General features: G+C 36.5%; 1 long non-coding RNA gene across 4 annotated transcripts in view; it reads right to left on the minus strand.

Moving 5' to 3' along the window:
- LOC115493710 (uncharacterized) overlaps positions 1 to 12,690 on the minus strand; it is a 79,711-nt gene extending 67,021 nt beyond the window's left edge. For all 4 annotated transcript variants that reach the window (XR_005979522.2, XR_012054613.1, XR_005979521.2 and 1 more), the window contains exon 1: positions 12,587 to 12,690. This is a non-coding gene — a long non-coding RNA (uncharacterized lncRNA). The remainder of the gene's footprint in view (positions 1 to 12,586) is intronic.
- Positions 12,691 to 13,504: the final 814 nt, after the last annotated feature.

Below are 13,504 nucleotides of genomic sequence, written 5' to 3' on the forward strand. Positions count from 1 at the left end.
AGACACTAATGCTTCTTCATCAGAAATTGCCAAGTATTAATACTCAAACTGATAAACATGAGTTGATATTGAAATAAGAGCATATGACTTGAACTATTACATTACATGGTCTCTTTTATGACTAGGCAACTTCACCTTCAAGGGATTAGAGCACTGGAAAGACCTGCAAGATCATGTGTAGGACATCAGGTCAGCTGTAAAAACAGTTTAAAAGACTAAATCCTGTTTTGCTAATGTCTGTTAACATCTCTTGTAGAAAGCTACTTCTTCTCCTGAGAGTCAGTGCATTATCAATTCTTTCCATCCTGCAGACGGAGGTTCCAGTGGTCTTTTAAAAAAATCTGTAAAAAGCCATTTATCAGCTCAAAGTAGATAGAGACAAAAAATAATTGTCCTGGCTTCATCTCTGTATATATATAGCTGCAGTCATGTGCACGTCCAAAAAAAGGTAATTTCTTTGTGCTCTGTTTACAGCAGCTAAATCTCTTGCTCTCCTCCTACAGTGAGCCCTTGACTTCAGAGGACACAGCAATTCTCCTAGCTCATCTACCCTATAAGCTAAAACTATGGAAAGAAAAGTTGTAAAATGCAGTCTGATCATAAAGTCTTTTCTTTAGAAAGATGAGAATAAATGTGGACTGTAATTTAAGGTCCAAACTGGTAAGCTTTCCATTCTCTAATATACAAGTGTTGACAGCTTTTGGATCAATAATTACAGGCAGACTAGCAAAATTCCATAATACCCACAACTATTGAGCTGTCTGAGGACAGTGCCAGTACTTCTTAGAAGTGGAGGTCCTTCATTCTTTCCATTCTAAGGCATTCTCACAGTTTCTCCTGGCTGCTCTTCAGGAAGCAGCAAGAGCTGAAACAGATTTGAAGCCTACATCTTATTCAGCATTTTTGAAACACATGCATTTAAGATTAAAATAGATGTGATTAGTGAATTACTGTTTTACTTGTTATACAACAGTTTTCTTCACTTGTTTTATTAGAATCTATATACAGAGATACTTTTACAGCACGGACCGACTCCTCCAGGGCAGTCAAATGAACAATTCAGACATAGCATGTTACACGTATATAGATGAGATAATTTGCTACTGATACAAGCAGCACTACATGAGAATCTTCTGTATCCTCTGTAATATGGTGGTGGAAGAGAGCTTTATCAATCCATTACCCACAACAAACAGACTCCTCTTTTCTTGGTACAAGAAGATAGAGATGAAAAAGCACAGTAATCTGGAATACTCTTCAAATAAAGACATAGAAGTGCCCTTTTGCTAAATGAAGGCCTAATTTTTCACTTCATTCAGTTAAATGTTTGGAAAGAAGGATCTGAAAAAGACAGGTAATACTAAACCATGCATGCTGTGGTTAGCTTATCTGCAGCACAGTTACAGAGTTGTCTTCTCTTGTAAAGCTATTTGCTTTCACCTCTGAGCTACTGATAGGATATAGGTGAAGGACAACAATAGAGTGAGTACTATAAGCTTAATTTTACATATTGTAATGACCAAAATATTTGGCCATGTATGTGAACCAAATGAGCTATTAATTCCCTTGAACCTTGAACTCCTTGTTCTAACTACCACACTTGAACCTCAGTGTATGCACCAAGCATAATCTCTGCTGATTTATCTCTCTTCCTTTCTGACCATACATTCAGTAATAACAATATTATAAAAAAAACCCACTAGCTGGGCTGCTTGGTCTGTTGTCTGGTTGAGGTTTCACTATGGTTTGAATGCCAACCCTCTGTAAAGACCACTCTTCATTATGAAGTGCTGTTGTCATTAATGACTGCCTGACTTGAGCCCTAAGAAGAATCCTATATTCTGAAGAATTGCCAGCCAGAGTACAATTACTTAATATTTATTCACCTGATGCTTCAAAAAAATAACTCTGAACAAAATTCAGAGATTTTAGGAGATTTTCATAACCATAGCTTGCTTTTGTAACCAAAGCAGACTGAACATGCAAAACAAACTTCCTTCTTTATTTCAATGAAGTAACTGCCACTTTGGAGAGTGCAGACATTGTCTGACTCTTCTTAAGTGCATTATTTATAATAATGTACCTCTCTGGGCTAGGATGTATTTTTAAAATCTAGTCTGTATTTGTCATCAGAGAAAACACAAAGTCTAATATGAGAGTCTTGATGATGATAGGCCTTGACTATTCAAGAAAGAGCTGTGTATCCTGAAATAACAATGACAAACTTTAAAAGAACTGCATTGCAGAACAGAAGAATGTTACAGATTCTTATCTGTTTCAAGTAAATTCTAAGAAAACTGGAAATACTATAGGAATGGTCATAGGTATTGGTTTGGGAGATTTCTAATAATCAAATATAAAAATTTTGAAAATGGGCTCTTCTGTCAAGAAGTCCTGAAGTTACTCTTTCTGTTCTTCTCAGAGATGTTTTTGTTTTCCACCATGTGTTTACATGTTCACTGAGCCCTTGTAAATACTACTGTGACAAGATCACTCCCGATTTCCCCTGAGCCTGAAAGAGCATATAGGAGGGAGGAAGTAGGGGAACTGTGCATAGCTGGACAACACCCCATTCTCAAACCAATCTTTTATTTATACACTAAGCAACTAATATAAAACACAGCAAGCTAATATGACACATGGAAAGGAAATGTTTAAAAAAAAAAATGTTTCATTGTGTTTCATCATGTATGATTTCTAAAGAAATTTTAAGGGAGATAAAAGCAAGAGAAATCATCTTGAATACGAATGTCATAATCTTAGTCTAGCCAAATAACGCAGTCAAAATGTAACATAGCCTGAGCAGGAAAGTAGACCCAAAAGAACTATGAGTCTGCGTATCCATGGGATTCCCACTAACCATCAGCAGAGCCTAAAGGGTCAGTCTCAAGAGTTAGCTTAAATATAGAAGCAGCTAAAATTAGCATAATCTTAATAAAAATGTAAATTCCATAATGTTTGGTTGTTTTGTACTTTTATAATGCATTTCCTAGTATGAAAGTCTACTTTTTTAAATTATTTTGCTTTCAGAACTTGTCTGGTAACAAAACGAGTTTTAAATAATCTGGTGAATGCTAAGTAAATCATTCCATAAATCAGATTCAACATTTTTGCATAGTGGATGGGCAGCTCCCCCAAGCTGCCAACCATTGGATTATGTGATTTCCAGCAGTCTGTGGACAGTCCTCTATTTTGATACAAGAGCCTAATTCTAGGTAGGTAATGAAATGTCTTGGTATACACTAGATAGAATCTGACAGTCAGCAAAATAATGGCATGAGAAACAAGTGTGATGGGGAAGGCAGTCTGTGTAAGCACCACATGCTTCTATTGAAATGAAACATATGACACAAAAGGCAAGGCATAAGGTGCATCCTTAAGTACATTAATTACTAGCAGCAGGGCATTGGGAAAACTCCTCAAGGTGAATTTAAATTCAAAATAAAATCTGCTATAAAGAGAAGAGATTTGTTCCACCTTAACATCATTTAGGTAAGGGGTAAGCAAAAAAAAAAAAAGAAAAAGATGTTTTGTCAGAAGACTGGATCCCAGCTTTTTGGGTACTGTTCAGAAACTGCTTTGTGTATGTAGAAATCAGTAGAGGCTGTGGTGTATCCACAGACATCCTCAGATATATAATTCCATGTGTTAAACTCTATTTTGGTTAAAAAACTCCTTGTGGTCTTGGGAGTTTAAAGGGATTTCCAAATAGTGACAAATCTACAGGCATACTGCTGTGTAGAGGTGTCAAAGCCATGACAGAGCTGGCTTTCTGTCAACAGCAGCAAATCCTCCAAAACAAGATCGAGGTCACCCAGCTGCTGCAGGGCAGGGTAACAGCCACAGTTACTCTAGGAACTGATAACACAAGGCGTGTGGGAGCAACATCCCTTCGCCTGGCGAGTGCTGACTTGAGTATCCCCGGCATGCTCTGTGAAATTAGGCAGACTACTTGAACCTTAGGAGTCTCCCCACCTTTACAACTCTTCTCATCACCTTTAACTGCAGCCCCGTGAGCATTAAGAAGGGCTGAGTCACAGCTTCCTAAGGATTACTGGGAGCAGTCTGCCACCTACTGCTTAGACAAGATCTCGGTGTTTGCAGCTTCCCACTTATCGGCAGAAATCCTGTTTTCATAATCGTAAGAAATAATAAGAAAATTTGTTTTAAAAGGGATCTAGCCCACTCTGATGCTTCTGAATCTGAAGCTAAAGTCATCTTGGATGGTAAAAGGTCAGTTCTGCCGTTCCAGAACTAACTTCTGTTTCAAAGGAGTAGAAAATACTATTAACAATTTTCTTCTAAACAACATGAAGAAAGTTGATAGGTAAGTTAGCGTCAAATGAACATATCTTGCTGACTCAGAAAATACCAGACTTCACTACTACACTCAGGGATTAACCTGTGGTCTTCTTTTTCACAGACAAAAACTTCTACTCAGTCATAATCAATGGCAAAACTTCAGAGGATGATGGTTTTTCTGACCTCTGTTAGCCTGTGTTCATCTTGATCTGTTCTAAATTCCCATAGCCAGCTAATACAACAGACACCTTAAACGGAAGAAGAGAGGAAAACATCTTTGATCAGTTTGCTGTTGATTACAGGTTTAGCTGTGCTGTATTAAATTTGCATGCTGACCACAGACTTTCCACCTGCACTTTCTTACCTCTTGTTGAGAAGTCAGTGATATTACAGGGATGAATCCAACCCATTGTATTTGGCCACTTCACCTAAGACTGGGAATTTCAGTTGGGCATTTTTCAACACTTTGTTATCCGAAGTCCAATGCTGTTGCCACATAGAGATATAAGCCTTCTTTCAAAACCAAAGAAAGACATGTTTGTTCTAGAAACAGATGTTCAAGGCCTAGCACATTTGAAACTTTGTATATTTTTAATTCTGGGAAAATATACAACATAAAAATTTTAAAACCTCAAGCTATTAATGGCTAAGACTCTAGTAATTTGAGAAATAATTAATGGCAAGGAAATTCCCACTTCCAAATTCTCCTTCAAGACCTTGTACTAATATAAGTATTAAAAACAGTGATACAGTGTAAGCAAACTTATTGTTGTAACAGATTTGTATTGCTTTTAATAGCAGTATTCACATTTTAAAAGGTACTTCTTGAGGTAGATGAAGTTAATGATCAGAAATTAACTTTGTGTTGCCTCCTGCAATACAGACCGATGCTGCTTTTTAGCCCATTCAGACAAGACACAAAGAAGAGATACACAAGGGTATGTATGAGATAAAAATAGCAAAGAAAATGTGAAGATATGCAAAACACTTGCCTGGAAGCCCCTCCTGGAAATCCTTACCTGTGGGATTACTCACCACAAATGCATAGTTCCACTGACTCTGATCCCTCGCACTGAGAACACTCACCCAAGCAAAGGCTGGAAGAGGTAGGTCCTTCTAGATGGTAAAGGCAGGAGCAGTGAAACAAAGAACAATATGGTAAGCTACAAATATTTCGCATTTTGGGCAGAGGAGTATTAAGTCTGTGTAGGAAATCGAGAGGAAGAAATTAATTATCCTAGAGGGAAGAAAATAACACACAATGAAACAGTAATATTCTGCATAGGGATCCCGGAAGCCACAAAGTAAAAGGAAACAGAATCCCATGTGTTGAGCTGGTTACAAATTGGAACACTGTCAAATGCAGCTTCAGGCTTTTTAATTTTGCTTTTAATCAGCAAAGTCCATGCTGTGTCCCTGTTTACTGGTTGAACCAAAATAAATTTAGGGCCACAACTGAACAGTTTGTCCTTTGTCTGCCATGTGCCAACTCATCACTTAGTGCTTCTGTCAAAAGCTACATTAGTTTTCTTAAAAAACAGGGTGCGCCAGCTCTCTCAGCACTGGTCAGAGAGAAAACCAAATTTTATTCAAAGACATAATTGCTAGTCACTTTTACATAAGAAAATAACAGCAAATAAATTAATTAAACACTTCCTTTTCTCTTAATGACTACCAAAATGTTACTTTATTCAAATACAATATACTAACAATTCACTTTTAGTCTATTTCTATATAAGAGTATTCTATACTTTACTTCACTGCAATCTTATTTGTACAGAGAAAAGTTTTCTTGTAAGGGTCAGATAATTTCAGATTATAAGATTCACACTGAAATAATTAATCAGCATATCTGGTGTTATGAAAATAATTACCTCTTAATAAAAAGATTCCGTTTGAACATGATTAGTAGTTTAAAAAAAAAAAAAAAGGCGCAGTGCCTTTTTGGCTAACAAACCACTTGTTTTGCAGATTGTGGGTGAAAAACGTCAGTAAAAAGCTTGAGAAATTATGAAATTGGCTTATATATTCATGAATTTTATTCTTGACTTTCCTATAGTGGAAGATATTCTTCCTCTCAAAATGCAACTTGGACCAGAAGACAAATAAAATAATTCTGTGATTTTATAATAGTGAACATGGCTCTTTTCATGGCTGTTATAACATCACCCCTACTGAAGGACAGTTCAAGCATTTTTAAACTTAGTCTAACCTCTTCTCGAGTGGATAGCACTTACTTGCTGACCAAGTAATTCAATAAGCACACTAGCTAATTTCACTTCACTGTTAAGTAAAAAAGCTGATTAATTAATATAATCCAAAACTGGTTATTAGTATAGTACAATAATAATTTGTATTTTCCACAAATTAAAATGTATAAATAAGAATGTATTTGAGCTTCTTTTGTTACATGCCTCCCCACCATACACTAAAAATAGGACAGCAGAAGTTCAGAGGAATTTGGCCAAAAAAACCAAACTAGCACTAAATAAGGTTACATAACTGTCCATATGCTTATGCTTAAAAACAACAGCATATGCCTTATATTCTACTTGATGGTCACGATCTGTGTCAAAGCAAAGCAAAAGGAGTGGGAAGATAATATGGATAGCATACTGCCTGAAATGGATGCTAGAAGGGGTGTTAACTTACTGCTGTTAACTTTCTGCCTTGCTGCTTGTGCTTTCTCACATTCATCTACTTCTGTTTCCATTAATTCAGCCAAAAAACCCAGTGATCTGGATATTAAGGGTGAAATACCTTTTCATCACCAGAATCTAAAATACCAGAATCCCTGCAAGACTGAGAAATTGGTAAGGGACTCAATGATTTGGTCATAATGAGAAAAATGAAACCAGCAACAGCATGAGGGAAATGAAGGTGAAACTGTAACGATCTAAGAAAAAATATCTACCAACTCAAAAGAAAAGAGAAATTTCCAAAGTACTGCTTCTGCTTATTACAGGAAATGGGAAAGAGCTGAAAATCATGCTGACAGATGCTCTTTTTATGACTCACTGTGTCCGGCAATCTTACATTGTAGCTGTCATTCAATAATGGGGGAAAGACAAAGTATCAGCTTTTCAATGTCCACAGCTTGCAATGCAGTTTAGCATTACTGCAGTATATGTTACACCTTCCTTCTGTTGTTAATATAATCTGATTATCACTCTAAATAGCTCATAACACAAGCTTTATAAACACCTGTGCCCATCTCTTCAGAGCCTTCTTCCAAGGAGAGGGTGTGTTGCCTAGGAATATTCCCCACCCTCCTCCAGACCAGCACTAGCGATCACTGATGTTAAAGAGAGAGCTTAAAACATCTCTCATATAAATGAGGAGACCTCTTGCCTGTGAACAATAAAGGTGAGAGATTATGCCTATAGGGAATACCAACCACCTCTGTGGGTTCAATCACTTTATTTTTCTTCACAAGCTCCACAATGTTATTTGGAGATTCAGAGTCAAGGACTGCAGGGTAAATCGCGTGTGATCTCTCAGATCTGAGATCTGTTTGCATTGAGGAGGAAGCACACTTCCCAGAATCAAGGCTTTTCCTGGCTCCATCAGGAGTTTCAGGTCCAAATGTCAATTAAATCAGATGCATCATGTGTGTCAGTGTGTGACGTGCCAGCTCTGCCATGCAGGGACAGGGTGGCTTTCTGTGTCACGCTTTCCTGAGGCAAGTTACACTAAGTTGTAAAGCTACACACAGGAATATAGCCTGAAATACCATCACTGATGACTTTTAGGCATTCTGACTGAAGTGAGATGAAAGGAAAGTCACTATAGTTAATTTCCAACTTTTCATAGCAAAAAAAGGGACAGGGGATGGGAGAGAGCAGCTTAAGTAGCCTAGTAAGATGTGAATACTACAAACCACATACACACAAAGCTACACTAACTTTTGAAATAGCTGTAAACAGTTTCTTTGGCGAGCAGGATTAGATAGTGATTGGATAGTGGTTTGGATAGCCTTGAAAATGTGAAAAGCAGCAGGTGATGGGCATTCCATTTTCAGTGCTATGGTGCTGGAGCTAGGGATGCCTGGTGTAATTTCATAATGAAACTTCTGAATGCTTTGAAAAACTGAACAGAGCTCAATAAAACAGCTCTTGAACTAACATGGAATTTTTTGTCTTCCAGCAATCAGATAATTGCATTCTGACTTACTTCAGAATGTTTATAAAACCAAAATACATTTTTGCAAAATCTGCCATGAAAATATGTATCCAGTTGTGGATCATGCATATAGGGCATTAAGCAATTATTGGGGTGGGGGGTCTCTAACAGGTATACAGATAAGGCTTGAGATTAAATTGCTATAAAAGCAACACAGCTTTCACATATTATGTAACTTAGATCTTTCACCAGAAGCCTTTTCATTGCTGCTACTATTGGTAGTGATCTGTTCACAGATGAATTAGTGTTGAGGAATGTTATTAGGCAATAAAATGTTCTTTTGTTTTTGTGATAATGCCTTGCAGCTGTATCATTCATAAATGGTTAGTGCGCATTTCTCAGCTAGCAGTCATTCTAAATGGTAAAGAGCATACTACTCTACTATGGAAGCTTTTAAAAAACCCAAAAACCCCAAAAATTAAATATTCTTTCTGATTTACATTCTTTCTCACAAGGCTATAATTTCAATGGTTTGGCCTTGCAAGTCATGAGATAATAATTTCCTCTGTTCTTCTCTGTGCTTCACAAAGAAATTTTGATGAAACTGGATATGCTCAAGAACATTCTTGCTCTCTGAAAATAGTAAGACTTCTAGAATCATCTGAGACACTGTGGGCAAGGTTAATAACTCCTGTTTGTTGTTTTGTCCACAATTAGTTCTATTGGACATTATAATCTCACTTATTTCTACTTTTGAGATTTGACCCCAGGCTGGGGAATCAGAGAATTAGTACTTACTTTTCCCCTATTGCTCTACAGGCTGCAGTGATGAATCAAGAATATATAAGTGACCCCTTCATAACTCTTGCTTATGAAAACTGAATTGTGTAAGCAACAGGAACCTTTTGCTTGGTTTTCAAAGGCCCTTTTGGTTTGGATGACCAAATTTAAATACCTGCACTGCAGGAATCTGCAGTGATTCTGAGTTCAACCAAAAAATTCCAATTACTGGATTTTCCTACTGTCCCACTAATTCACTGTGCTCCTGAAATATTTCAGTGTTCAAAAAAACTTTTTTAAACTTTTAAAAAAATTTTATTTTTTGTTACTCTAGTTTCTGAATATAAATTTCAGCCACTCTGTCAATATCCAGTTTCTCAAATTAATAGCATTCCTACTCCTGGACTAGCATTTAAATTTAACTTTCCATAAAAATCAACTTTCAATAAATAAACTGATAATGAATTTGACAATGCAATGTCTTAAGTACGTGAATTTTATAAGATAGGAGCATGTACTAGAATACGTAAGATATAGAAAAGTTGACATGTCACACTGTCACACAGATCAATACATTGAATAAGCCTGCAAGGTACACTGTCATCTCTTTTTGTTCTCATGTCTATTAAAAGAGACAGGGAGAGATCAAATAGTAATCTTATTTTTTACGGGAGAAATGAACTTTTGCTAAAAAACACTTGATCTTTAAAGGTTGTGTTAGGAAACTTGAAAATTATACACAGGAATACACAGAAAAAGAAACATTAATGTACTTTCAACTAGTCAAATATTAGAAGCAGAAGGATGTTGAGAAAATAATTAATTCATATTTCTGGAGCACTCAGTGTACTGAACAATGTCACAGAAATGTCAATATGGAAATTAGTAAGCTTGAATATTCTGAAGCTTGAATAATAGAGCTGGTATAGTGTACACTAAATAAATCTTGGGCCAGCAAACTGAGCAATGTGAATAGAACACAGCATAGCATCCATGTGGAATCCATGTGGATTCAATGAGTGCTTTCATCTGGTGGAGTGAATTTACTTTATTCCCATGGATAAAAATTATACACAAGCATGCAATTATTTGCAAAGGCAATCCAAATAGTCTGGAATTTATTAACTCTAAAAGACTTTGAGTTTACAATGTCAATACTGCATAGTTATTTATGTATGTAAATGCATAATTCTCTAGGTTTATTTTTTAAATCCACATAGTTATGATGTGGGATTATATCATATACCACATCTAGATCTGCAACACAGATCTCTGATTGGTATTAAGAATAACTAATAACAGAACTAAGTTGAGATCCACTAGAGAGGATGTCACATCCCAATGGGCATTAGGTTTCCCAGCGTGTTATCCTGGAAAAACTGTGGTTTCCAGTTTAGCAGACTGTTGTGGGTATTGCCTCTTGTCCTGTCTTTTGCAACTGTTGCTCACTAAGCCGTTTCTCCCACTCCTTGCTTCTACATTTGAATCTTCCTATCATCCTATTCTACTCTCAGATCAACCCCTATCTCCTTCTTAGACATTCCCAGTCTTTCTTCTCAGCTATTTGTATCATTAACAGTGTTTTGGTAGGCCAGATCTAGATATATCTTCTCCTTTACTTTCCCTCTTCTGTCAGTTGTCTGTATCAGTTTTCTTGAGAAAAAGTCCTCCCTACATAAGCACTTCTTATGTTCACAGTATAATTTTCAAAAATCATAGCCTCACAGCTCTTCCTATCTTCCCAGTTCTCAAGTCTAACCTGCAGAAACTGACTGATTACTCTACTCTCTCTGTTGTTCAAGATATTTCTCCATCCTATGGGTCCCATGTGCAAAACCCACTCCTACCATGCTGGCCAGTTCTGCTCCTCCAGGACTCCAATTTCTTCTTTGAATAGGCCCTCACCTTTATCACAGCCTGCAATGCTTCTTTGTGTTTCAGGGCACTTCCCTGCATGGGCTGTGTGTCAAAAGTGGGAAAAAACATCACCTGGGACATCCACAGTACCTTTTATCCCAAAATGGTCCCCAGGAGTCAGATATTTCAAAGAACAGTTTACCTTAAGCAGGCTTGCAATGCTAAGGTGAAACATTCCCAAGATGAACTAAGTATATGGGAATTTTCATTGTCATTTTATCAAGGTTTCCACTGAACATATGTGTATAGATTTTTTTCAACAACCTGACTAAATGCACTCAAAAGAAAAGGTAGTTAAAGACTTATTCTACGAATTGGTTGCTATTTTGTTTTACATGCAATAAACAATACATTTCTCCTTTACATTTTCCTTTGAAAAAATACAACTACACATTTTTTTAAACAGAGTAATTTCATTATGAACTGCTACATCATTGTGCATTACTATTAAGTTCCATGAAAAGATTCTTTTTACTGTGAATGACATCTGAGATTTTAAGCAAATCTGATATATTCACTTCTCTTACACCAGATGTAACTAATTGCAAAATATTGCAACTAATATTGGAACTTATCTGTTGGAGGTAAAAGAGTTAAAAGATAATTTGTAGATTAGACACACCAGAGAGACCAGGTAAGACAAGGATATAGATGGACCAAGAGCTCAAAAGTTAATATGTATTTACTGCACATGGGCCAAGGACAAAATGAAAGGATTATCCAAACAGAAGAGGAGTTATTGGAGGAATGCTATGAACATGAATACAGATTGGCATGCATTGCTGTATTGAAGATACATATTAATTATTTACCAAAATTTATCACAAAGTTAATTAGCTTAGGCTACAGTTATTATTAAGCCATTAGCTAAGATAACAAACAAGTCATCATTTAACAAGTCTATCAGGAAATATAGAATTATTAATGGAGAGCATCCAAAAGTTACCTGCTAATTAACAGGTCTTATCTGTCACAGATAAGACAAATTATCATTACTCTCTGCATTTATTTTTAGACAAAATATGTCAAGATACATAAAAATTTGATGTGAGCTTTCAACAGCTGGCAGATTGTCAGCATAGTCCTAATGCATCTTTGGGATAACAAAGAATAGAACAAAGAGGGATGCAGGAATGTGTGTCTGATTCCCAGAAGGCCCTCTGTGTAACCTGCATTTTGCTATTTACAAAATGGCACTTACAACAAAATGGCATTTACAACAGTTTTGCAGTAAAAGAGACAAGATCCAGGACAGAGGTTTCAAAAGGCATGTTACTTAATTAGATTTATGTGGGGCTTTTACATTTACTTCCCCCTTTTCAAAATCTTTGTTATCCCTTCTCAGTCAAGTACTATAATTAGTTATCAAGGGATTACTGTTATTGTTATTTAGCCATCTAAAAATTACAATTATTAAGCATATTTTCTGTTAGTTATCCTAAATTAATTCTGAGCTGTGGTGTACCTTTTAGATCCTGTCTTTAAGAAGACTGGATAGATCCCCATCACTTCATGGCAGAAAAACAGTAGTTGACCTTAGAGTAGATGGTCCCACACCTTCCAATGCTGAAAGTTAAGTAAGAGAGTAAAGTAACTATTCCCAGTTCTAGCAGGAACTTATTTTCTTCTAAGACAAGGAAGGGTGGAAAAAATCTCTCATTTGTCCAAACAGACCCAAAATTCTGCCCTACCATTATAAACAGTACTAGGAAGGGAAGTTAATCTGTCCATTGTTTGCTGCTTGCAGGCTAGGTAAAAACTTGTTCTTTTTTAATTGCAATAAACCACAATAAATCTGTCTTAAAAGTAATAGCATCTCTGCAGTTATAGGTTGTATTTGCAATCATAATATTTGCTGTTGCTGTAGAGAATCTTAGCATTGCCTCTACAGTACCTCTACTGTAGCTTACTTGAAGAACTCAGCCATCCTAAACCTCAGTCTTTCAGAATAGGTGCTGATCACAGAAATAGCCAGTGGACTATTAATTATTTAGGGGTGGACTAGAACTCTTCATTCCTTCCAGATTTCCATAATTGGATGGTAAGGAGACCTTGCTCTCTAGACTGGAGATGACCTGAAGTCTTTTGCAAATGGAAGTATTTAAAAGGACAAGGTCATATTGACATTTGCAGTACTTCAGGTGAAAGATCTGGAAGAACTGAACTTGGGTTTGCTTCTCCAAAGTGGATTGAAGCAATTTAACATTTTATCTTTCAAGAAGGCATAAAATCTGTGTTTTGCTATTCTTATTTTGACAATGAGAATGGCTCTGATATGATTTCTGACTCTGTAAGTGACTGGGAAAATGATGGGCAAAACACTACCTGTGTCACACACAGGTAACAACAAAACTGCCATTAACATTAATGGAGCAAGGATTTT

The sequence above is a fragment of the Taeniopygia guttata genome, chromosome 2 (genome assembly GCF_048771995.1).
Source record: "Taeniopygia guttata chromosome 2, bTaeGut7.mat, whole genome shotgun sequence".
Taxonomy (NCBI): Eukaryota; Metazoa; Chordata; class Aves; order Passeriformes; family Estrildidae; genus Taeniopygia; species Taeniopygia guttata.